Source organism: Poromitra crassiceps, assembly GCF_964638095.1.
Source record: "Poromitra crassiceps genome assembly, chromosome: 11".
Classification (NCBI taxonomy): Eukaryota; Metazoa; Chordata; class Actinopteri; order Beryciformes; family Melamphaidae; genus Poromitra; species Poromitra crassiceps.
In genome coordinates, this window is record NC_139643.1 from 37,238,389 (window position 1) to 37,262,647 (window position 24,259).

General features: G+C 44.2%; 1 pseudogene across 1 annotated transcript; it reads left to right on the forward strand.

Moving 5' to 3' along the window:
• Positions 1-5,450: 5,450 nt before the first annotated feature.
• Positions 5,451-23,450, forward strand: LOC310785004 (NBAS subunit of NRZ tethering complex pseudogene; annotated as a pseudogene). The gene is made up of 3 exons: positions 5,451-5,594; positions 19,386-21,054; positions 21,402-23,450. The product of its transcript is annotated as an NBAS subunit of NRZ tethering complex pseudogene (transcript).
• The last annotated feature ends 809 nt before the right edge of the window (positions 23,451-24,259 follow it).

Here is a 24,259-nt window from a genome sequence, read left to right on the forward strand (position 1 = left end):
TTGATGGGGCTTCGGTGTGTCTCTGTGTCTTTTGATGGAGCTTCGGTGTGTCTTGTGATGGGGCTTCGGGTGTGTCTCCATGTCTTTTGATGGAGCTTCGGTGTGTCTCCGTGTCTTTTGATGGGGCTTCGGTGTGTCTCTGTGTCTTTTGATGGAGCTTCGGTGTGTCTCTGTGTCTTGTGATGGGGCTTCGGGTGTGCCTCCGTGTCTTTTGATGGGGCTTCGGTGTGTCTCTGTGTCTTTTGATGGGGCTTCGGTGTCTCCGTGTCTTTTGATGGGGCTTCAGTGTGTCTCTGTGTCTTTTGATGAGGCTTCGGTGTGTCTCCGTGTCTTTTGATGGGGCTTCGGTGTGTCTCCGTGTCTTTTGATGGGGCTTCGGTGTGTCTCTGTGTCTTTTGATGGGGCTTCGGTGTGTCTCCGTGTCTTTTGATGAGGCTTCGGTGTGTCTCCGTGTCTTTTGATGGGGCTTCGGTGTGTCTCCGTGTCTTTTGATGGGGCTTCGGTGTGTCGTGTCTCTGTGTCTTTTGATGGGGCTTCGGTGTGTCTCCGTGTCTTTTGATGGGGCTTCGGTGTGTCTCCGTGTCTTTTGATGGGGCTTTGCCGCCATTCAAATATGAGAAACGCAGCGCGTGGAACACAGTTGAACTTGGCCTTGACATCGTCCCAGAGGGAGAGACAAAAATATGATTCACGTGTTGAAAATTGAAGTATGCCTCCCAATTTCCCAGCTGCCTCGACTTGATAAATGGCCCCGCTCGCACATTCTGGAGTGACCAACGCCGGCTGTCTCAATTCAGAAGACAACACATTGATGTGATATTGCCCCAGTGACAGCCGTGAAAACCTGCTGGCAATATTCTCCCAACCATATTCAAAGCAAGAGGAGCAGCCGCTGACATATTGATATATAATATACTTCTAGTCATTGTAAAGGTCATGCATGTATGAAGACTCAGAGAACAAGTGATGTTTTAACAAATTTCAATAATGAAGACTACTTAGCAGCCAACGCCCAGTTCAGGTCATATCACAGTGCACGCCCCCTTTCATTCATGCCGTCTCCTCATCCATTCACAGTTTCCCACGCTGCTTCCCCTTATGTGGCAATAACCAATCAGCCCAAGCTATTCCTTTCCTGTTGATCCAATCACCTAACCAGCGTAGTATATCAGAGTCCATGTTTTACTGTGTTTGCTAGGTGCTGCGTATGTGCTATGTGTCATTCTCAGTTGCTGATCATCATCGCCGAGGCAATTGTTTTCACCCCACCTCCTCTGACCCCTGACCACCACCATCGTCATCATGACTCCTGAAGAATTCCCTATGGGGGTGTCATAGGCCAAAATTAATTTGTTGTATCATTGTCTCTCATTATTCAACTGTCGTTCTTTCACAAGCAACGGGCATGTTTGAAATGTCGGCTAAATTCAAACTCAGCTGCTGCCGGTTTCTCATCCTGAAGCTTTATTTTCTAAGATTTTTCTAAAGTAAGCATGTTGAGCAGTTGATGTTATGGGCCTTGCTCTTACAGACAATCACCTCCCCGTCAACTTCAGTCATGCTCTTGTTTTATTTTGGACTGTTTGTTCACAGATCTGTGATGCCAAGTCAGGTGTCTTTTCTGTTCTGTAAGTGAGAGTCTATAGAGTGGCCTCTTGGTCAGGACTATGCGTCTCTGTACTCTGCCCCGTGTCCAATCCATTCCCCCCCTGGTCGCCCCGATCGGTCATCTGACAGAAATGAAGTTAAACTTAGCTGGCCTCTGCGACAAAAAGGAGGATAGGAGAGGTGGAATGAGACGGGGAAGGGGTGCAGGACAGGAAAGAGAGAGAACAGAGAGGGCAGAGAGGGCGGACAAATAGAGAGAGGAGAGAGAGAGAGAGAGAGAGAGAGAGAGAGAGAGAGAGAGAGGGGTGGTTTAGGCTGCTATCCAGCCCTGTGCTGGCTGTTTGGTGATCCAGGTCATTGCTGACCATGCCTCTATTCCAGACTAGAGGGACACACACAGATGCAGTGTCATCTGTCTGGGGAGAGCTATAACATTGACATCTTAAACACACAATAATGATGCTTTTTGATATTGAATGAATGTGTAACCTAATGTTGCTAGGCAACACACACACACACACACACACACCCCGGGTGGGGTCGTCAAAAGGGCCTTTCTGTGTCGAGTTTGCATGTTCTCCCCGTGACCCCTGGGGGTTTCCTTCATATAGGAACCCCTTCACCAAAACATGCAATATCCTGGTCGCTGATGTGGTGCCTCCTCTGGTCGGTAGGGGCGCCTGTTCGGAGGGAAGGGAACTGGTTGGAATAGCGTGAACCTCCCACATGCTATGTCCTACCGGTGAAGCTTCCCCTGTCAGGTGAAAAGAAGCGGCTGGCTAACTGCCCATGTCTCGGAGGAAGCATGGAGCCAGTTTCGGCTCTCCCGAGATCGGCAGAGGGTGGAGTAGCAACCAGGATCAAATAAATTAAATTAGCACTAATGGGGGATAAAAATGGGATAAAAAAAAGAGAAAAAAAAAGAAGATCTGTACAGTACTTATAGGCTAATTACGGGGTACCACACTGTAGTTATAGTGTAGCTACGGGGTACAAGGAGTGAATTTAGCCTGTAACTAGAGGGTAACAAGATCTGTACTTATAGGCTAATTACAGGGTACCACTTATAGTGTAACTATAGGGTACAAGGTGTGAATTTAGCCTGTACACTATAAGTACAGTGTGGTACCCCGTAATACTTACTTGTTACCGCCCCCTTTTCTCCCATTGGTTCCTTCACCCTGCCCTCTCCCTCACTTCCTCCTCCCTGTGCTTTGGTGACTGGTGATTTCTGTTTGCTGAAAGGTGTCTATTGTTTTGCCAAATGCTGCACACGTGTTTATCGAGGCCCTTGACAAGTACCTTTCTAGTATTTCTGTTCGGAGGCTTTGTAGTCTTGCTTGAGCTCACCTGTATTGAAAGAAAAAAAGATGTAACAATCCAGATCTTGTTACCCTGTAGTTAGTCTAAATTCACTTCTTGTGAAATTTTTAGTGACCCAAATAAAATCTGCGACCCACCTGTGGGTCCTGATCCAGTCTTTGGCTGTGTGCAGTCATCAGTACAGCGCATGCGTCTCAGGCAAGGAAGTAACTTTGGTTAGAGAGGGAACCCTCTTTGTTAGTTCTCACTATGGATTTACTTCGAAAATGACCGTTTCCCGTAACTTTGGATCATTATGGGGAAATCACTGACATGTCCCCCACACTCAAGTGTAAAAAGAAATAATAAAAAAGCAGAGGTAGGTGTGTATGGAAAGTTTTCTCTAAAACACACACACACACACACACACACACACACACACACACACACACACACACACACACACACACACACACACACACACACACACACACACACACACACACACACACACACACACACACACACACAATATTTTAGGAGCTAATGCCATCTTGTGGTGGATTACTGAAAACACAGTCGCTTCTATATGAAACCTGATGTTTATGGAGTTTGGAAAGTACTCAAGTAAAGCAACAGGCTCTTTCTATAGGTGGGCGTTTCCACAAAATGAAAGCATGAATAAGCAGGATTGTATGAGAAATGAATCTCGCACTGAAGACAGAACACTGGACTGACATGGTGAGCCGAAAGCAGGGTTTCTATATGTGGAATAGGTATTTTATTAATATGACCAACACTACTGTTACTCTAATATGAATTCTTATTTTTGTGTAGATATTGTCTGCTAACAAACTTGATGATTTGGTAACGCTTTAGAATACAGCCCGCAAATAAGCATGTAACTAGAGGGTAACAAGATCTATAAGTACAGTGTGGTACCCCGTAATTAGCCTATAAGTACAGATCTTGTTACCGCTAAATTCACTCCTTGTACCCCATAGTTACACTATAAGTACAGTGTGGTACCCCGTAATTAGCCTATAAGTACAGATCTTGTTACCCTCTAGTTACAGGCTTATTTGCGGGCTGTATTCTAAAGCGTTACCGAATCTCCTTCTGAAACATACATAAAATTGATAAGTACGGCCCACTGTGTCCAGCCTGCCCCGCTATTTTGTATCACATAACATTGCAGATGTCGATGTGATCGTTAACTTTGTGACTTTACTCAACAAAACGATCTTTCTCTTGTGCTTTGATGTAAAGTAGCTTAACACACATAACCAGTGCCACTGATGATGAATTAGATCAAAATGAGCAAACAAGTTTCAACTACGCTGCAGTGGAGACGGCTGGAGATAAACAACAGCCCTTCATTCACATCTGGCTGATAGGGTCTATTATTATTGATAGAGAATAGAATTCTATACATCCGCTTAAATGTATATGTAAATGTATATCACAGCTTATCTAATACCAAATGAATTGAGCCTTGAGTCCAGGACTGTTTAACACAAAAGTATATTTAATAGCTTACATTCTCTGCAATACATGTATATTGACAGAGGGCTGAACCTCAATGTACACAATTCTGATATGTCATACAGAGTCAAATATTCAGCCGCGATGTCACAATTTGACATACGCTTTATACTGTAGGAAGAGGAGGAGCAGAGAGGAGGGGGAGATGACTTGACTTGGAAATGTGTGTGCGTCCACTTGAGTCTACAGGGAAACTGTTATCCGTTGTTATTGGACACGATGCACTGCCCAAGGTTTCAGCAAAGAGGAGAAGTCCTCTCTATGGGGCTGGGTGAGATGTCAGTGTGAGTCTATGTGTCAAATGGAATGGAACTTATAGCATAATTATGCAAATAGGCCTAGAGGAGAAGTCCTCTCTATGGGGCTGGGTGAGATGTCAGTGTGAGTCTATGTGTCAAATGGAATGGAACTTATAGCATAATTATGCAAATAGGCCTATAGCTTATTGATTAGGAAATATTGATTAGGAAATGGCATGGAACTTATATTTTTCTCCAACAATTATGGCGCACTAACTGGAATGGGACAGCAATCAATAAATTCATTCTGACTCGATTAATTAACTTGGAACACAGATTAATGGATGATATAGAGTGCCAAATCTGTCCCAAATCATTATCACACTATACTGGGGGGATGATTTATGTGCAGCATTAAGTGGAATGACACCCAAATTATCAAATCAATTCAGCTTTTTGTGTATGTGGAGGCAGTATACCAACATGACTGCCAAGCACTGGCCTTTTAAATGTAAACACACTTAATGTTTCCTCCCTACACAAACATCTTCAGGTTAAAAAGAAAGTCATTTATGGCACAACTGTGTTTGTTCTTGGTGGGCCTTTCTCCTACAGTACTAAGGGCCCTGAGTGCTTGCTAACTGAGGATAAAACATCACAATAGTCCATTCAGTCGTCAGGAAATGCAAGCAATATCTGGACCATCAGGTCGACTGAGCGCCGCATCAGACAGAACTGTAGAGGAGAGCTGGGCTAATGGGTCTTAATACAGCAGGAGTCTCATCGCTTAGTCTACAGTATCTCTGGGCCTGGTTCTGCCTGGTGCTGCAGATCCACTCCTACCTGGACAATGGCTGCATGGAAGTAACTGTGTCCCAGGGCCCTAAAGTTCCTCCAAGAGTGTGTGTGTGTGTGTGTGTGTGTGTGTGTGTGTGTGTGTGTGTGTGTGTGTGTGTGTGCAGGCCCGTAGCCAGGGTTTTGGAGATACCGAGGTCATTTTAGCGCGGCGTGGGGGGCGCAGGGGGGGCTGTGCCCCCCCGGATCGAAAAATGTGTCCATTTTAAAGTAAAATACTTCAATCTGGTGCACTTTGAGAGCAAAATGAAGAGGCTAGATCTATAAAAAACTACAGACATCATGTTAGATTAATATCCTCTTTACTGTGCTGTTGCTTTAAAATGATACAAAAAATAAATGTCTCCCCATATAATATAATTTATATTCTGCATACAGGTCACATGGCAGAATACTGCTCAATTAAATACAATGGCCCATCTACACAAACATCACTTACAGGGGATATCAATACAAAAGGAGTCTCTTGCGCGTCAGCCCCTCCACAAAAGGAGGTCGGTGCTCTCAGGACAGGACAGTATCACGACAAAAGTTCAATGGACAAACCAAAGAGCATCCTGGAGCACACGATTCACTGGAAAATTGCTTTATTCAAGGTGCAGTGACTAACTTCACTAACTATCACTTACAGGGGAGTTACTTACCCATTCACTTCAATAGAACTGTCCCCAAAGTCTAGCCCCAATCTAGCCTCAATGCAAAATCTGAATGTTGTGTTATCTCTCTTCCTTCTATAGCACACAGAGAGGAAGCAAATTGTTGCATTTCCGATCAGCCGCATTAAAACATCAATGACAGATGAATAGATCTGGGGACCAGGGCTATTTTTCAAAAAAAAAGAAAAAAAAAAAAGAAAAAAAAATTGGTGTGGAAAATACCGAGGTCATGACCTCGGTGTACTCAATGGTAGCTACGGGCCTGTGTGTGTGTGTGTGTGTGTGTGTGAGATGTGTGTATGCATGTGTGAGTACACAAACACTCACACATGCATACACACATCTCACACACACACACACACACACACACACACACACACACACACACACACACACACACACACACACACACACACACACAAAGTGTGATGTGTAGGCTATTTCTTGGCTGAACATTCTCTGCCTGTTGCTGCCCACTCAAAGGGTTAATCGGGTTAGAGAAACTATCATGATTGAGTACCAGACAAGAGTACATGAAGCCACGTGCAATGCAGGTAGCTGCAGGCTATGGAGTTTCACTCCTAATGGAGGGTTTATAGTGAAGGATGCAATTGCAGGGTAGAGCGAGCGAGAGAGAAACAAAGAAAGAAAGAAAGAAAGAGAGACTTAAGCAGACAGAGAAATTTGTTAACTTATGCGTGCCAACAGCAGCTGTTTAAATGCAATGAGGTCCCATCGGGACACTGAATGACTGGTGTGTTTGGTGGCTGGTCGGTGCCTCAGTGTAACTCTTGGTAATGGAAAGATCTGTGAGATTGGTTTCCACAGTGCAGAGCATGAGCTACTGTGGGCGGGTGGGAGCGTTGGTCAAATTCATACAGGCTGGATGACCTTGCAAACAGTGTTAGCGGTAACCAGACCACCTTTTTGACACGTAGCGTTTCCACTGTAGAATTTGAAATGATGTGGATGGTCACTTGGCTTCCTGCCATGGAATGTTTGCAAATGTTGTAATGGAAGCCAGTGTTGATTTGGTGCATGAGACTCGGATCGCTGATGTGTTGCCGTGGCAACTGCATCATTTGGATGGACATTTGGAACAGTCCAGCTGTGGCAGTGTGATGAGCTTGTAACTTTGTGAGTGTGGTGTTCTGCACACATGGAGCAACGTGACAACATCAATGCAGTAGGCTAAAGACAACATCAAAGCTCCACGGAAGCCATGTTCACTGGACCAAAGGAAATCACAATGCATACATTAACAAGTGTCCTTTCTATCCATTCAATCCATTCCTATAGTTTCCCACAGAAGCTTAGCATGACATCAGTGGAGTTTTTTTTAAGAAGTTCCATATATGAATTGCTCACTGTTGTTGTTGTTGTTGTTTTTCACCACAAAGCAGAAATTGTCACTAGCTGGCCTTTACAGTCCAACATTTAAACCCATTGGTTCCAACATACCACCAATGATGTCTTGGGATGTGGAGTATTATCCAATAGGACCACTACACCATCTACTGGCCAAAAGACAAAATACAGTCTATGTTCTAAGTTTTGAACGTTGCTTGGCTTTTTATGAGGTGTGAATGATTATTATTAATGCTGAAAAGACCAAATGAATCCCATTTTAACTAACCCTATTTAGGAGGGTTATTTGCATATAAAGATAAATAATAATAATCATAATAATAATCATAAATATAGCCGCAAGCGGCGATGCGGGGTCCAAGCTTCCGGTGACTTGGGGGGTATATGTCAGATAATATAGACACTGAATAGTGCACATTTATTCAGAGTTGGTATGTGCAAGTAAACAAAGTTTGGTTGAGATCCGGTGACCTGATGGTTTCCAAGCAGTAGTAGTAGTAGTAGTAGCAGTAGTAGTAGTAGTGAGAGTGGTAGCAGTAGTAGCAGCACTAGTTGTAATTGACTGGTTAATGAGCTGTGGGCAATTTAGTGTCGGGGTGTGTTTCATTAAAAGTTTAGAGATTTATCATTTCAAAATGGATTCAAGTATCCAAAATCCTTTAATAACTTTAGGTCGGGTTAGTCCATAGATGACCGCGAAAAGTTTTCGTGTGATTTGGCCAAACGGTCTAGGAGGAGTTCGCAAAAGTAGGTTTTTGATCAAATTCAAAATGGTGGAAAATCTAGGCACACGCAAATGGGCGTGGCCTATATGGATTTTGATTCTACGCCTCACGGTTCAGCAGTTATGGGCCAATACGTGCACTCGGCTGTTATAGCGCCACCATCTGGCCAATATGGCTAATTTTTTGTCTCTGAGTAGTGGGGCACATTTCCAACCTATGTGCAAAGTCTGGCTACTGTACCCCTTACGGTTTTTGCCGTGCATACTGTTTTAGCGGAGAATAAAAAAAAGAATAATAATAAACGGAACAGATACAATAGGGATCCACGCACTTCGTGCTTGGACCCCTAAATATAGCCGCAAGCGGCGATGCGGGGTCCAAGCTTCCGGTGACTTGGGGGGTATATGTCAGATAGTGCACATTTATTCAGACTTGGTATGTGCACAAGTAAACAAAGTTTGGTTGAGATCCGGTGACCTGACGGTTTCCAAGCAGTACTAGTAATAGTAGTAGTAGTAGTGTTGGTAGTAGTGGGAGTGGTAGCAGTAGTAGCAGCAGAAGTACTAAGAATAGTAGTAGTAGTAGTAGCAGCAGCAGCAGTAGTAGTGGTGGTTGGCTGTTATAGCGCCACCATCTGGTGGATTGGTGTAATTTTTTCCTCTGAGTAGTGGGTGATGTCTTGAAACTATGTGGAAAGGTGGGTGATGTGGGGCGTATGGTTTCTGAGATCCACACACTTTTAGGGCAGGAAAAGAACAAAAGCAAATACACACAAGTTTAGACATTTATCATTTCAAAACGGTTTCACGTATCCAAAATCCTTTAATAACTTTAGGTCGCGGTAGTCCATAGATAACCCAGAAAAACTTTTGTGTGATTTGGCCAAACAGTCTAGGAGGAGCTCGCAAAAGTAGGTTTTTGATCAAATTCAAAATGGTGGAAAATCTAGGCACACGCAAATGGGCGTGGCCTATATGGATAGATGCATATTGATCCAAGGGATCCAGGATAAGTGAAATTTTGAGTATAGGACACACGGTTCAGAAGATATGGACCATAAGGCGAAATGGTCTGTTATAGCTCCACCATCTGGTGGATTGGTGTATTTTTTTTTCTCCGAGTAGGGGGTGACCTCTTGAACCTATGTGGAAAGTTTAGGTGATGTGGAGGGTATGGTTTCTGAGATCCACACACTTTTAGGGCAGAAAAAGAAGAAAAACAAATAGACAATATAGCCGCAAGCGGCGATGCGGGGTCCAAGCTTCCGGTGACTTGGGGGGTATATGTCAGATAGTGCACATTTATTCAGACTTGGTATATGCACAAGTAAACAAAGTTTGGTTGAGATCCGGTGACCTGACGGTTTCCAAGCAGTACTAGTAGTAGTAGTAGTAGCAGTAGTAGTAATAGTGTTGGTAGTAGTGGGAGTGGTAGCAGTAGTAGCAGCAGAAGTACTAAGAATAGTAAATGGTAAATGGTAAATGGACTGCATTTATATAGCGCTTTTATCCAAAGCGCTTTACAATGTGCCTACATTCACCCATTCACACACCGAAGGCGGCCAGCTGACACGCAGGGTGCTGGCACAGCCATCGGGAGCAATTTGGGATTCAGTGTCTTGCCCAAGGACACTTCGACGTGCGGACTGGAGGAGCCGGGGAACGAACCACCAACCTTCTAATTAGTGGACAACCCACTCTACCTCCTGAGCCACAGCCGCCACTAGTAGCCAATAGTAGTAGTAGTAGTAGCAGCAGCAGCAGTAGTAGTGGTGGTTGGCTGTTATAGCGCCACCATCTGGTAGATTGGTGTAATTTTTTCCTCTGAGTAGTGGGTGATGTCTTGAAACTTGAAGTAGTACTTGGATAGAAAGCAGTTTTTGTGTACAATATCCCTTTAAGTATCTGGACAGAAAGTGGTATTTGGGTAGAACATACTGTCAATACGACAAGTACTTCTCTGGCTCTGCAGATACATATAATATGGTCTACAAAGTTAAATACAACAGTCTGGATAGCTCACTTGGTAAAGCACATGACTTATGCTAACCAAAGACCATTGCTGCTCAAAGTTCAAACCCCACGTGGGATGAAAAACTTTCAACTTCAGACAGGTAAGTCAGTAACAGTAATTAAAACCCCACATGCTGCCTCCTTATTTTGCGGTGTTTCATGAACTTTTTCAATATCTTGGAAATGTTAGCTGGAGATTGCGTGGCTGTGTTCAAGAACGTGTTTTGCAACAGGAGAGGTTAGTTCTTGTCTCATGATGGAGCTTTTGTGTTCTGAAATCAGAATTTTCAGTTGTCATTGTGTCTTTCCCACACACACATCAAACCATAGGGCGTAGTGGCGTCCACTACAGAAGGTTGATGGGGTTTATCCCTGAAATTGCTTTTGGTGACTATAGCCAGCACCCTGCATGGCAGCTTGTCATGCAGTCCATTTACCATTATGGACATTTTTGTATTACACACATAATGCACCACTTTACATTAAAAGTATGCCCTGAATGGAGGTGTTTGAACTAATTGGTGTGGGTTGTGCTGTTACAATGAGCACATGAGTGACAAGGATAATTCAGATTGAATTCTCTTTTTGGACCTTTCACATGTGAAGACACAATAATGTATTGGAATGTTTTTCCTCTCTCATCTGAAAGAAGGCTCCCAGCAAACACAATTACATCATGATGATGTTCTGATATCATCTTTCAGTGACGTCCAGGACTAGGCCAAATCACAGCCGATTTGAGGATCATTTAGACATCTACACAGGAATGTCAAGATGACGTCGAAATATGACATTACCATGAATAGGCATATTCAGTTATTCTGCTATGTACACAGTGTGTATTCAGCAGCGTTATACATAATTATATCCAGATTAACCTTTATTCTACATTTTCAAAAAATAAAACAGTTACCTGGCCGTGGTTTGAACCCAGGACCTCCAGCTTTGGGGTCTGCTACTTTACCCCTACACCATCCTTCCACAGCAATGACGAGGCACGGATGTAACCTTATTATGGCATAAACTTGTTTTTATTCAAACGTGGGTGTCAAGTCTTTGTGGATCGGGCATTACTGTGTGACATCTAAACCAACTGTGTATTATGTTACAGCAGATGCAGAACCCCAAAACACATTAACCCCACCCAAAATGCTACATTCCAACTTCCAGTAGTAGTAGTAGTAGTAGTAGTAGTAGTAGTAATAGTAGCAGAAGTAGTAATAGTAGTAGTAGTAGTGTTGGTAGTAGTGGGAGTGGTAGCAGTAGTAGCAGCAGTAGTTGTAATTGACCGGTTAATGAGTTGTGGGCAATTTAGTGTTGGCGTGTGTTTCATTAAAAGTTTCGAGATTTATCATTTCAAAACGGTTTCACGTATCCAAAACCCTTTAATAACCTTAGGTCGGGGTAGTCCATAGATGACCCAGAAAAAGTTTTGTGTGATTTGGCCAAACGGTCTAGGAGGAGCTCGCAAAAGTAGGTTTTTGATCAAATTCAAAATGGCGGAAAATCTACCACACAGAAATGGGCGTGGCCTAGTGGGTTAGATACATGATGCTCCAGGGAAACCAGTAGATGTGGAATTTTGATTCTACAGCTCGCAGTTCAGAAGTTATGGACCGACAAACGTGAAATTGGCTGTTATAGCGCCACCGTCTGGTGGATTGGTGTAATTTTTTTACTCTGAGTAGTGGGTGATGTCGTGAACCTGTGTGGAAAGTTTGGGTGATGGGGGGTGTATGGTTTCTGAGATCCACACACTTTTAGGGTAGGAAAAGAACAAAAGCAAATACACAAAAGTTTAGACATTTATCATTTCAAAACGGTTTCACGTATCCAAAATCCTTTAATAACTTTAGGTCGGGGTAGTCCATAGAAGTCCCAGAAAAATCCCCTTGTGATTTGGCCAAACGGTCTAGGAGGAGTTCGCAAAAGTAGGTTTTTGATCAAATTCAAAATGGCGGAAAATCTAGGCACACGCAAATGGGCGGGGCCTATATGGATAGATGCGTATTGATCCAAGGAATCCCTGAGAAGTGAAATTTTGAGTATAGGACACACGGTTCAGAAGATATGGACCATAACGCGAAATGGTCTGTTATAGCGCCACCATCTGGCCGATATGGGTAATTTTTTGTTTCTGAGTAGTGAGGCACATTTACAATCTATGTGCCCAGTCTGGCTACGCTGAGCATTACAGTTTCTGCTGTACATACAGTTTTACCGGAGAAGAAGAAAAAAAATAATCGGAACAGATACAATAGGGATCCACGCACTTCGTGCTTGGACCCCTAAATATAGCCGCAAACGGCGATGCGGGGTCCAAGCTTCTGGTGACTTGAGGGTTATATGTCAGATAATATAGACACTGAATTGCACATTTAGTCAGAGTTGATATGTGCACAAGTGTACCAAGTTTGCAAGTAATATGTAGTAAGTAGCAGTGGTGGTGGTAAGCCAAATGGTGGCTGTCAAAGAGGCTTATTAAGCAATGGACTTTTTCTAGGCAAACTGTCATAATTTCAAATCCTAGCTTCCTGATAAGCTTAGATGTGTTAGCCATGAGTGGACAGCTTACTGAGGTGTTGCTTTTGTGGTGTTCCGAGTCCATTGGATGAAGATAGTGTGCTGCTTCTACTGTACACTTCTGATCATGGTTATAGATGTGCTCAGTGAGGAAAGGATTAAACAAACTGTTCCTGAATGGTGATCTAAGTAATTGGTTGTCACAATGAAAAGCCAATGCTTTTGTAGTAGTGGTGGTAGTCATAAATTTGGTCTGCATAAGCACAAGGCCAGAATTTGAACCATTTGTCTTGAAATTAATGTAAAATCCTAACTATTACTAGATACTCCACATGGTACATTCATAGTGTCTCTGTATAGGTATAACAAGATTAATATTCAGGTTGTGTAAATCACCCTTTAAGTCAAACTGTTAGTGGCTTAATAGGTTATCAGTTAACAAGTTACTTGTCTGTTATTCAGATGTTTTAAAAGGGTAAGCTTGGGCACAGTGAACATCTACAAGTTGGCAATAAAAGTGTAAGCTCAAGGTTGACTAAAGGAGTTAGGATATAATGCATAAAAAACTGGGACAAAATACAGCAAAGGAGGCAGATATATGATTCAAACAATAAGTTTAAGTAAACTTAAAGTAAAAAGAAATATATCAATCCATTTTGTCCTTGTGTGGGGCTGAGTCGGGGTTTCTGGACTGTGTGGAGGGACTGTCGAGTCTTGGAGTCAAGTCTGAGTCAGGGCTATGATTTGTCTATTATGTCAACTCAGATGTGATTGAGCATGAGGATAGCTTCTTCCATTTCGTCTGTAGTCATTTGAGTTGGTGATTTTGTAAGCAGTGGTGTGATAAGTGCGAGTGGGATGGTGTATGATGTTTCCTGGTTATTGATGGACAGAGAGAATTGGATATGTGTTTTGCGGTTTCTGTTTTATGGCGTTGATTGCATTTGTGACATTTGTATGTGAGTGAGTCAAAGTTTACAGTAGTGATAGGTGCCAAAGTACTTGTTTGTGACGGTGGCAGAAGAGACTTCACCATAGATGCTTTGAGTGGTGGGTGGTGGTGGTTCTGTGTATGATTCAAGTGCAGTGGTGGGTGTTGATGTTGTGGTTGGGGTGGTTGTCAGATATGTATTGGTTTGTATGCATGTATGGATAGGTTGGTCAGGTGGTACCAGTCGTCAATGTCAGGTTTACAGTACCCCCACACAGCTAGGTCAATGGTTCCAGTTGCGTCAATGAGGAGGAAGGTTGTTGTATTCATGGTGGTGCCGGCTCAGGTTGTTGCTTCAGTTGTGGGTTTCACCAGTTTGATTAGTTTGCCAGTGATGTTGATCTGTGGAAGAGCATGGCATAAACAGACAAATTAGTCATAGGAAGTAGTATGTTTAGCTTTTATAACTTCACATTGACATGACACTATTTGCATATAGGTTGACTTTAGAAAATCTGGAGTATGTAAAATAAATTCAAAGATTCAAGGCCAAGGTTCAGTAGGTGGCATTTTGTTTTTGCATGATATTGTATGTTTTATCTAATGTCACTACTGTGGCATAGGGTGCAAAAAAGATAGTAGACTTACTTTTTCGAATTGGCGTCCTTCATTCAGAATGGTGGTGGTTGCATGTGAATAGCCACCCAGGGAGTGATGGATTATGGGAATTTGAGTCTGAGTCTCCAAGCCCTGAGTCAATTAGGTGGCTCACAAGTGTGTGTGTGTGTGTGTGTGTGTGTGTGTGTGTGTGTGTGTGTGTGTGTGTGGGAATGGGGGGGGGGGGGTGTCACAGCAGGTGGCATTAAAAGTTTAGACATTACAAGTACCGCATAGTACCACACTTCAAATAAACCAAACTATACCTTACACAAATCAACTCAATAAGTGTCAAACTAAATGAATGCGTGCGAAACTGTTTTCGGATGTGTGAGATGTGCAAAATAAATCAGCATTGTTTTTCTGTGGAGTGTCCCTTTAAGGCCAAAACTCTTAACATCTTACTTGGCTTTAATTAAACACACAAGATAGGAATACATTTCAAATTTTTATACCCATAGCTCCACCCATCTTCCCAGGGGGGGGGGGGATGCAAACACACAAACAATAACTCACCAATTCAGCTTCAGAGTTTAGATTCAACAGGGCACCATTGGCACGGTGGATATCTACAGATCAGTAAAGGCGCAACCAATCACTTCAAGTTCAAACATTAACATTAACATGGTACATTCATGTCCACATTTTTAGTAGCGTTTTAAACATAAATTTAACATTTTTAACTTTGTGTTATTCTTTCGTAATTTATACTTTTAACTTATGCTTTTAACTTATTAAACTAAAACACAATATGAATTCAAAGAAGCAAACACAAAAACGAAATCAGTGCTGCAATACAATGGTTCCTTCCAATTGAAGCAATTTAACAAATAAATTAAGCAGCATTGCATCAAACATTTAAGCAGCATTTTAAAACAGGAATGTAAACATATTCACCGACCATTGGCGTCTTTGGAATTAAACTCTGAGTAGAGCTTGGTGCTTCTGGTTGCTGTCTGTTTGAATGTATGACTGAGAGAATGTATTCCTTTTCAGGTGTTCTCAATCTGGTAATGAGCGGCCATTTTGCTGCTGCATCTTGGGAAGTGTAGTTTTTTGTGAGAGTAATCCCATTCCCTGGCTCATCTCTTGCACCAGGGGCTGTGTGTGTGTGTGTGTGTGTGTGTGTGTGTGTGTGTGTGTGTGTGTGTGTGTGTGTGCATGTGTGTGTGTGCATGTGTGTGTGTGTGTGCATGTGTGTGTGTGCATGTGTGTGTGTGTGTGTGTGTGTGTGTGTGTCTATATATATATATATATATATATATATATATATATATATATATATATATATATATATATATATATATATATATATGTGTGTTAAACAATTTACCAAATAAATTAATCAGCATTTCATCCAACATTTAAGCAGCAACAGGAATGTAAACCAAAAAATGTAACCCATAATCACTGACCATTGGCGTCTCTAGAATGAAACTGAGTAGAGGTTCTTGGTGCTTCTGGGTGCTTCTGTGCTTCTGGTCGCTTGACTGACTGACTGAGTCAGCTGGTGAGTGAGTGGCTTGTTCCAGGTGCTCTCAATCTGGTGGTAATGAGCGGCCATTTTGCTGCTGCATTTTGGGAAGTGTAGTTTGCTGGTGCAGTGTTGAATGTGAGTTTAACTCAACAATATATGTGTGTGTGTGTGTGTGTGTGTGTGTGTGTGTGTGTGTGTGTGTGTGTGTGTGTGTGTGTGTGTGTGTTTGTGTTTGTGTTTGTGTGTGTTTAGTGTTGGTTGGCTTCCTTTTATCGATTGGTTGGCTTCAATCAGGTTGAAAACCTTCAAACACACAAAGAAAACAAGGTTAACAACATTTCTATTCAAATAATATGTTTCAACCAATATATTTAACATTTTTAACTTTGTTTTCTCTTTCGTAATTTATTCTTTTACTTATGCTTTTAACTTATTAAACTAAACACAATATGAATTTATGCAAAACCAAAATGAAATCAGTGCTGCAATGCAATACAATGGTTCCTCCAATTGAATTTTAAACAATTTACCAAATAAATTAATCAGCATTTCATCCAACATTTAAGCAGCAACAGGAATGTAAACCAAAAAATGTAACCCATAATCACCGACCATTGGCGTCTCTAGAATGAAACTGAGTAGAGGTTCTTGGTGCTTCTGGGTGCTTCTGTGCTTCTGGTCGCTTGACTGACTGACTGAGTCAGCTGGTGAGTGAGTGGCTTGTTCCAGGTGCTCTCAATCTGGTGGTAATGAGCGGCCATTTTGCTGCTGCATTTTGGGAAGTGTAGTCTGCTGGTGCAGTGTTGAATGTGAGTTTAACTCAACAATATATATATATATATTGTTGGGACGTGGGACGTGTACACAGGACTGTGGAATGTTTGAATATATTAGAAAGAAATAGACCCTACGGTTCAAAAGTTATGAACAAAAACATAAAGAGGGCTGTTATAGCGCCACCATCTTGTCAATTGGTGGAATTTTTTCGTGGATAGTAAAAGACCCCTCTGTGAACCTCCCTAACAAGTTTCGTAGCTGTACCTCCTATGGTTTCTGAGATAGAGCTAATTGAATGCGCTATTTTTCTCAACATCATTCTCTCTACCCTACATGCAACACTCCTGCTCAGAGTTGCTCTTAAGCTCTATTTATCTGGTCAAATCTCATCGGATTCCTGTTTGCAGTACAATTTTAGCATGTGGTTTTTAACAGAGAAGAGCTGCAGCTGCTCAAAAGATAATATGTAAAATTTATGAGAGTGAGACCATGAGTGATATAGCACTTGTAATACAGGTATAGCTATGTCTGAAGTCCATATAATAGCGTGGGTGCCAAGTGTCAAGTGTCAATACAAGACGTCAGGCTGGCCATAATTCCAATGAATCAGCACTTACTGTCGCCCTTCAAAATAAAACAAAGGATTGGGCGAACCTGGATTGGGCGAACCTGGAACCTGGAACTCATCCCCTCTGGGGATATAACTGTGTTATGTTTCATCCCCTCTGTTATGTTTCATCCCCTCTGTTATGTTTCATCTCCTCTGTTATGTTTCATCTCCTCTGTTATGTTTCATCTCCTCTGTTATGTTTCATCCCCTCTGTTATGTTTCATCTCCTCTGTTATGTTTCATCTCCTCTGTTATGTTTCATCCCCTCTGTTATGTTTCATCTCCTCTGTTATGCTTCAGCTGCCATTTCATCTTCAGCTGCCATTTCATCTTCAGCTGCCATTTCATCTTCAGCTGCCATTTCATCTTCAGCTGCCATTTCATCTTCATGCATGGGACGTGTACACAGGACTGTGGAATGTTTGAATATATTAGAAAGAAATAGAGTGCACAGGAGTGCACATGGAAACAAACTCGGGACTTTTTGTACACTGAATCACTTTACGATACTACCTCATTACTTTTTTTTTTAAATACTCTGTTACCACATTGACTTTTGAATATCTTGCTTTTAAATGCCTTGTTTGCTACTTGTGTTGTTACGTGTGTCTTGTCTAACGTACCAGGGGAGTGCTTCAATTTTGCTGTTCTGAACTTGTTTTGCAACAGTGACAAATAAAGCTCATTCATTCATTCATTCATTCATTCATTCATTCATTCAAGATGTCTATCTCCCTCACATTGAACACCAGATGTAATCTTTAAAACACTCAGATAAACATGTGAATGTTGTGTGATATGCAAAAGTTGCCTCAGGCAATTTTGTGAAAAGTACTCACATTATAAGCTACAGCAGTGATCCTTCTTTATCATCAGTAGTTTGAACACTGATAGAAATAAGCTGATGAAGGAGACTACTCAGTCCCTGACTCTAGCTCAACTCACTGGTACAAATCTCACCTGTCTCACTCTTTATGATCTGTTATTGTCAGTGTGAATACAGTGTGTAGAAATCAGAAGCTTAACACCCAACAACTCATAGCTCAGTCGGCTGAGCGGTTGTGTCACTGTCTCTGTCTGACAGGTAGACTGTTGGTTCGAGTTAAGTAAAAGTAACCCAAGTTACTTTTACGCCTAGCGGCAGCTGGAGCTGCGCAGAGAGGTAAAACATACTTCCGATGTAAGTAAAATTTCATATTTCTGTGGTTTTCTGTCTCATAACCCTCAGCTCATGTCTCTGCAGAGGGCAGGGGGGGAGAATAGCCCCCCCCTACTCTCTGTGCCACCAAGTCAGACTGACTGAATGAGGTTTTCTCAGGGCTTTAAATGACTCTTTCCTCTGGCTGTCGACATTCAAAACTGACTGAGGATCGAACCCACAACCTCAAAAGTCACTGAGGCTCAAACCCACAAGCTCCAAACTGCTAGACTGCAATCGAACTCTGAGCTAGTGGGTCATAGTGATTAAGACTAGAAGATTAAAGTATAGTCTTTATGCATCTTAAAATATGTTTTGAAGGGACCTTTTAAGTTGAATAGTATTTGACTTGTATTAATATGACGTGAGTTTCTATTCTTCTTGCACAGAAAACCTTTTACTTTTATACTTGAGTACATTTCAGAGCCTATACGTTTTTCCTTTTACTTGAGTAATTAAGTTGAATCAGTGCTTCTGCTTTACCAGTCTTTTTTTTACACAAATAACTGTACTTACAATTAATAAGGGTTAGGGTTAGGAGCATATACGTTCCCAAAGTATAAGGAGAGAGATAAAGGAGAATTTCGGTTTTTTTTAACCTGGACCCCTCTCCTCACATTAATTATGATCTGACGACTCACCCAGCGATCTCCGCGGCATTTCTGGCCGTCCTAGCGTTGTTTTGAGATCAATAGCGTCCAAGCCAGTCGTAAAATGGAGCTCCGAGGGGGCCAAGTGCAGCCTGTCTTTCCTGCATGTAAATAGCCAGTTTTATTCCCGTTTTCGCCACATATCGTCATAATCTCATCCCTCAACAAGCACCAGACTGATATTCCCCCCGGGGCTGTTTCCTGGTGTCTCCCAGGGATCAAATTACCTCATTCGTGATCTCGGTCACCAAGTCTCGTCAAGTCCCGCGATACTTTCCTGCCGGCTGGCCAACTGGCCAACTGGCTGCGAGAACCTATGCCAGGGAGAGTAACGTGTAGGCTCTGGACATTCTGTTCACGTATCATGGATCAGAACTGCTTCAACATCGGCTGGCCATTCTTTACAACTTCCCAGAAACCACCTCTCCACATGAGTACACCATACTGCTGCCTGAGGCCTGTCCGGATGAGAATGATGAATTGGTGTTGATTCCATGGGATGAGCAGAGACACAGAGAGAGGGACTGGTGCGAGGCGGAGGAGTGCAGAGCGTTGTTGGACCAGAACCCGTGTGACGATGACAGCTTCCTATATGAGGAAGCTCCGGAGCTGCTGCGGTTCCGTACAGCCACGCCCGCCATCCAGCTGCTGACCGACTGGTACCAGAGCAGAGCCCAGGATATCGACTCCTGCTCCAGACAGGTGGACTGTGCCCTCTCATTGGTGCGTCTGGGGAAGGAGCGTGAGATCCCAGGGCTAGAGGTCCTGTGTGGTCACCATGGATACGCTGGTGTATGAGACATCATGTGAGCCGAGTCTGACACTCCGGGACCTGCAGCAGCTCAACCATATCCACAAGCTCCACCTCCTCATGAAGAACTCCAGCTCAGAGCATTATGTGAAGGATGCCTTCCAGTGGATGGTGCCGTTCCTGCACCGCTGTGAGGGACAGACGGGGGCGCCGCCAAGGCTCTGGTCAGAGAGTACCTGGTCAGCCTGGCCCAGCACTCCAACCCTGATTGCCAGCCGAAAATCATAGGGGACCCAGACCAGCTGATGGCAGTGGCTCTGGAGTGCATCTACAGCTCTGAGAGAGATGACCAGCTCACCCTCTGTTATGACATCCTGGAGTGTCTGCCACAGAAGGGCTATGGGCCAGAAACGGAGATCACCTCATCACTCCATGACCAAGTGGATAAACTTGAGAACCACCTCAACGTGGTGGAGGTACTGGAGAAGCATGGTCTCCAGAAACGAAGAAGAGCAGCCAAAACAGTGAAGAGGAAGCCCACCAGCTAATGGTCAAACTGTGCCGTAACATCGGACGCAAAATCCTCCAGTCAGTGAGACAGTATGGAGAGGTCTGCTGCAGGACCTGTTGAACATGCAGAAGAATGTGTACAGCTGTCTGAAGCCAGAGACCTGTCACCAGGTCTTTGTGGAGTTCCTGCTGTGCTCCAGCTGTGTGGAGAACGTGCACCTGGCTGGGCAGTTCATGCACTGCTCAAAGGTCAGCCAGGATGTGCCTGTCAGCTTGAACTTTTGGGGTAGAAGTCACATTCTGAGGCTGGCCTATGACAAGAGCGTGGAGCTCGTGTTGGCTGCTGCCAGAGAGTACTTCAACTCCTCCACCACACTGACAGACCCCTGCATAGGCCTGGCCAGGGCGTGTCTCCAGCTGATCACAGACTGTCCACCAGCCATCCAGGAGGAGTTGGACCTCATCAGCGCCCTCTGCCAGCTGGAGGACTTCAGCGTCAGCATCCTGCCACTGCAAGTGCATCTGCTGTCAGATCGTCTGTCTCTCATAAAAGAGTGCATCACCCAGTGTTCCACGGCATACAAGCAGTCCACTACGCTCCTGAATCTGGCCTTGCTTCTCCGAGTAGCAGGAGATGACGAGGCCGTGCGGAAGGGTCAAGTGCTTACTTTAATCTCCTCCCATCAGGCAGGAGATACAGAAGCATTAAGAGCAAAACATCTCGCTTCAGAGATAGCACCTACCTCCTTGCCATTAGACATCTGAACTTGCACTGAACTTGCACTGATCCATTGATTATGTCTGACCTATTGCACTTTAAACTGTATGCACTTCTGCTGAATACGATGCTGCTGGATACTGTTCCTGAATGTTATTTTGTTCTTGCGTTATTGTTTGTATATGGTGTGCTGCTGCACTGTCTTGTCCTTTTTGTCTGAAAGCGAACCAAGACAAATTCCTATCAACTTTGTTGACATGGCAATAAACTGATTGAATCTTGAATCTTGAATCTTACTCTGCTGGTAGAACAAGCTCTCCAGTGTCTGGACTTCAAAGCCTCCTACATACACTGTCAGGACCTCATGGCTGTGTGTTACAGTCCAGCGTGGGAGGTGTCCAGTCTGCTTGGCCAGTGCGAAGGCTATGGAGACCTGGAGGCCCGACAGGAGCCGTTAGCCTTCTCCCTCACCCACTGTCCCCCCGACAGCATCCACGGCCTACTGGCTGTATATAGTGACCTGCAAACCCAGGTGTTGTACCATGCGGTTAACTATCAGATGGAGCCTGCTATTACCCAGAGTGGACGAAAGGCTGACGAGACAGACTCTCTCCAGGCCAGAACTCCCACTGTGGGCTTCCCTGTTGGTGCGGCCACGGACTTACTGCGCAGAACCACAGCTAAGACCATGGAAGTGCTGAACACTACTGCCCTGACCACCAAGGCTGTGCTGACAGCAGTCAGTGACCACCACTGGTGGAAGGAATCACTCAACTACCTCCGGCCACAACAGGCTCACAGCGCAGGCTCCAGCAGTCACAAAGGGGTATGTGAGAACTCCAACCTGGAGCGGCAAGGCTGTGGCACCTTTTATGAGGAGCTTTTCGATGATCCCTATGTAGACCCGAGTCAAGACTTGTATTTGTCCCCCAACTGCATGCCTCAGGAGAACTTTGCAGAGGTTTTGCTGCGAACCGGCAAACTGGCCGAGGCCACAACTGAAGGAAAGACTCCGTTTCCTGCTACAGAGGTGTTGCTGCAGCTGGCCAACGATGCGTTTCCCAGGGACATGATGCTGGCTCTATCCTACTTACTGGCCCTGCCTCAGGTGTTGGATGCCAACAAGTGTTTTGAGAAGCAGAGCCACTCTGCCTTGTCTCTCCAGCTGGCTGTTTACTATTACTCCCTGCAGATCTACAGCTGCCTCACTCCCTGCTTCAAGGACAAGACTCTCTACCAGGCCGACCCCAAGAAGCTGATTCGATTGGTCACGCAGCATGTGTCGGCGCATTCGGATTGGCCGGAGGAGCTGGTGAAGCTGATAGGCCAGCTGCATGTGTACAACGAGCGTCTGACAGACTTCACCCAGATGCAGGGCCTGGGCCGAGGGGTGGACATCCAGCGCTTCAGCTCCGACTACAAGAAGGAGACCATCCTCGGCTTGGCAGAGACACTGGATGATGGCAACTACAGAATATATCTGTCTCTGGCTCAGCGCCACAGCATTCCTCTGTGGGAGGTCTACATGACGCACCTCGAGTTCCTCTTTACAGACCTATCCACCAAGGACATTGAATCCCGGAGCGAGTCCCTGGGTCTGTTTCAGACTTTAAAGTGCAACCCTGAGGCCTTTTATCGCCACATGGGTAAGTATGTCCTGCCCACTGTGAAGGGCACCGACCTAGGCCGCCTGCTCTACTACTACACCTTGCTGGAAGCTGCCGGTTGTAAGCCGTTTGTCAATGCCCACATCAAGCCAGACTCCCACATCAAGCTGCTGAAGAAGCTTTGCGCCATTGCCAGTGGCCTAGACTATAGTAAACTGACTGACGAATCCTCGGATCCGCTGGCCGCTCTAGACCCAGTGCTGACCAGCAAGAACGTGCTGTCCATTTCCAAACTAGCCAATCGGCTTCCTGTGCCCCGCGGCGGAGGGGCGACGCTGTCCCCCAGTGCTGTTCACGCAGTGTGGCTGCGGAGGCTCTTCTGGAACGGAGACCCTCAGCTCCTGAAGAGACCCCCGCAGACTGACCAAGACTTCCTCTACGCCTACGACACCTGCGCCAAATACCTGCACAGGCTGGTCCCCGCTGACGCTGTCCACTTCCTGGACGACATCACCTTCTCCCCTGAGGCAACCAACAATCTGAGCATCCAGATAAGGTTGGAGGTGATAAAGCGAGCCACCAAAGCCATGCGACAGCTGGGGGAGAGGAGCAGGAAGAGAGGAGGTGAAGGGAACGTGGAGCAGGATGGGGCAAACAGCTGGGGGAGAGGAGCAGGAAGAGAGGAGGCGAAGGGAACGTGGAGCAGGATGGGGCAAACCCAGCAGGGATGACATTTGACAAGGCTCTGGCCCACCTGCAGCAGTCGCAAGCCCACCTGGACACTCTTGTCTAGGCCATGTCTTCATCCTGTCACTCAAGACAGCCAGCAGGAGCAGTTGCAGGGTTACAGCCAAGCATACTTGTCTGTCATGCATTAAAACTAAAGTAATTAGCCTGTTTCGAAAATGTAAGGAGTAGAAAGTACATACTATTTGTGTTAAATTTTAGGGAGTAAAAGTATAAAAAAGTCAGGAAAATAAATACTCAGTAAAGTACAGATACCTGAAAATCCTACTCAAGACAAGTACAGTAACAAAGTATTTGTACTTCATTACTGCCCATCTCTGCTTAGAGTAAGCTAGTTTCTAGTGCCCTTTATGGTACTGTCTACTCTATATGGTTGGTAGGCTATTACTATAATATTCACTTTTTCCAAGTAATATTTGTATAGTATCTTTCTTAATTGTATCACAGGGTTGCAACAGTTATTCTTTCCTAAGTGATCAGGGTCCACTGGGAAGGTAATGCCACACCTACATGTAAGTACTGAGGTAACTTTAGACTGTGCAGCCACTTCCTCCATTTCAGCTGTCATTCTTAATATCAGCACTAGATGGTGTGAGACTCCAAATGCAAGATCTCAAATTCCAACTTCAATGGGAAATTTATAATAAATAATCACAGTAATAATACTGCAGCTAGCAATTTGAAATTCAGACATGGATGTGCCAGTGGAAGATGGTGGTGTGTGTGTGTGTTGGGTGGGGGTGAAAATTGCAGCCCCACATAACCACGTAGTTGACATGAGTAGCACTGCTGC